This window comes from Limulus polyphemus, unplaced genomic scaffold (assembly GCF_000517525.1).
Source record: "Limulus polyphemus unplaced genomic scaffold, Limulus_polyphemus-2.1.2 Scaffold417, whole genome shotgun sequence".
NCBI lineage: Eukaryota > Metazoa > Arthropoda > Merostomata > Xiphosura > Limulidae > Limulus > Limulus polyphemus.
In genome coordinates, this window is record NW_013666027.1 from 263,381 (window position 1) to 266,337 (window position 2,957).

The following is a 2,957-nucleotide window of genomic DNA, read 5'->3' on the forward strand; positions in this document are numbered from 1 at the left end:
ATTGCCTGTGCTGTTATGTAGGGATGATGCAAGTCGCCACTCCTACTATCTTATTTACTATTGTTTTTGTAAGATTGATATGAGCCATCCCTACATTTACTTCCTTTTTTGAAAAGTTTTTTCTTTACTTGTTTGCTTGTTGTTGTTTATCAATGCAGTGACAATAGACATAGGAAGGTTGTACTTATAACCAAGTTCTAAATACGTTGCGGTTCCAACTGTAACATTTATTATTTATTGGCTGGTAATTCTTGTTTCAACCTGTACTTTAGCATTTAAAGAAACACCAAATTCCTGTAAGAAAGCTAACTTTTAGGGGTAATGATAACATCGTTTACACTAGAATTATGATTATTTAAATTACTACTGGTTATTAATAATACATATAAAAGCGGATACCCCGTTTGAAACTACGTCACCTCAGTGAAATTAGCTGACATCATTGTTTTGGTTTTTGAGTTATCATGTAACATAAAAGAAGTAGAAGAAAGAAGAACAAGAAATTTAAACTTTCTGCTATGATATTTACATACATTATCAGAACTTGTGGCTCAGTCATTACATAGATATCATTATAAAAGGAAACACTGTGTAATATTGTAAATTTCTGATGACCTATAGCGGACATATTTAAAATACCATTTCGATGTACAATCCGAGCCATCCCTACATAGGCAGTGCTACCGCCTGCCTGATATAGCTTCTTACATTTATAGAACGTAAACATTCCTACCCTAAAAACTTTTTAGATTAACTAACAATATCTATTTTTACAAGAAAAATATTTTATCTATTATCACTTCTGATTTTTTTTTCTTTTTGTCACTTCTGAAATTATACACAGATAAAAACCCGAACGATTGCCATAGATAACAGAAAGCAGGATAATAAACATTAAAAAATACATTTTGATAGTAATTCAAGTGCCAGGAATTTGTTGACTACTTCAGGAAGAGTGAGGATCATTTGACATTTTTCTTTTAATCTCCTCACTTTTTGGCAATAAAATTTCTTTTTGTAACAAGTAATTGAAAAAGTTGTATCCTAGATTTATGAAGCAAAATGTTGGACTTAATGTTGAAATCGAAAGGAGAAGCAACCGGATTTATTCCCGTTTTCTTTTTGTACTCTTTGAACACTTCTGGATGAAAATTGATTTTCCAATTTCACAAACATGGGTAAGCCTTTACTGAATGACACGGGAAAAGAGCTGTTCTTTCATTCTAAAGTTACATGAAAATCAAAGTTCAGTTTTCTCTAACAAAAACCAAGGGTGGTGGTTTATTGGAATATCGAAATAGCTTGGATGTGTGTAATTTCAGCTAAAATGTAGTTGAAGTTATGTTAGTTTTTGTGTCGTCTTGTGATTTAATATAAAGTAGATAAATGCTATAGTTTGTAATTATAGCTTTATTAGTCGATAGCGTTTACAGCGTCGTATGTTTATAGAAATACATTTGTATTTATTTGAACATATTCCTATTGTTTGAATTAAACTAGACTGTTTGAAAGTAACATAAAGATATTGGTTAAAATTACCAGTGCTTTAGTCTGATACTTAAGACACAAAATGAATGAAATAATTTAAACTGAATAGCTTTCTAGTTGAACGTGTCGAAGAATGATACTCTAAATAGACATATATTATTTTTATTTAATTATTGTAAAAACAAATATTGTAGTACTTATGTCAAAATATTGCACTTAAAATATCAAAAATTCTTTATCTTAAATTATTGAATTTATTTCAGATTAACTCAGTTAGTTAGAACACTTAACTGGATCTACAATGTACAACATGGTATAAATAAAAACAAGAACAGTTGATGTCATTATGTCGTTTTTGTCACCATGTCATGTCGTAGAAAAATCCTCTTGATGAAGCATACGCAGTCTAGAACTAAAGCCTATTACTTTTTTTCACGGTAATATTTTTAATCAAAGAACATAAAATTTTCTACCAATATTCATCTTCTAAATTATAAAAGCTCTCATATGTTTCAGTTATCATCCGAAAACGTTTTTGTTTTGTTCAAAAGACTCAAGTGAGAGTTGGTGAAATTCTGGCAAAATTATTTGTCAAATCCTAACGAAAAAGGAACAACCGCGTTGTTGTATTCGTTAAACATCTATCACCGAATACCACCATCAGTGACTTTCCAGCGGTAAAACTTACGATGCTATATTGCATGATCAAGACTTCCAAACAATTAACGTTTTTAAAGCAGCTGTACACAACTGGATTTGTAACACTACACCTACATTTTAATGAACTGGTGTAATGAAACTTTACTAAAACCATGATTATAAGTGTGGGTCTGGTTATCAACATTCTAAATACTCTTTATCGGTTTCAATTTGATATGTTTGGTTACAGAAAATAGCTATTCCTTTCTTTCTAAAAACCGTACATATTTTGCAGAGAGCTAGTTATTCATATGTTTACAATATTTTAGCATTGTGCATTTTTAGGTTTGATACTATCATCGTTATGTCATAAGTATTAACTTAACAAATTAATTTGATACATGTATCTTGCAACAATATTTAGTTTCAAACGAGACTACAAGTTGTATAAAATTATTATTCAATGGTGTAAGTGCTGAAGCGCTTCATTTGTTTAGTTGTGTTATAAGAAAAACTACGTATCTTGACCGTTGTATTGTAAAAACAAACCATGCATCTTCACAGTTGTGTTATAAAAACAAACCATGTATCTTAACAGTTGTGTTATAAGAAAAACTACGTATCTTGACCGCTGTATTGTAAAAACAAACCATGCATTTTCACAGTTGTGTTATAAAAACAGATCACGTATCTTCACAGTTGTGTTATAAGAAAAACTACGTATCTTGACAATTGTATTATAAAAACAAACTATGTATCTTGACAATTGTATTATAAAAACAAACTATGTATCTTCACAGTTGTGTTATAAAAAAACTACGTATCTTGAC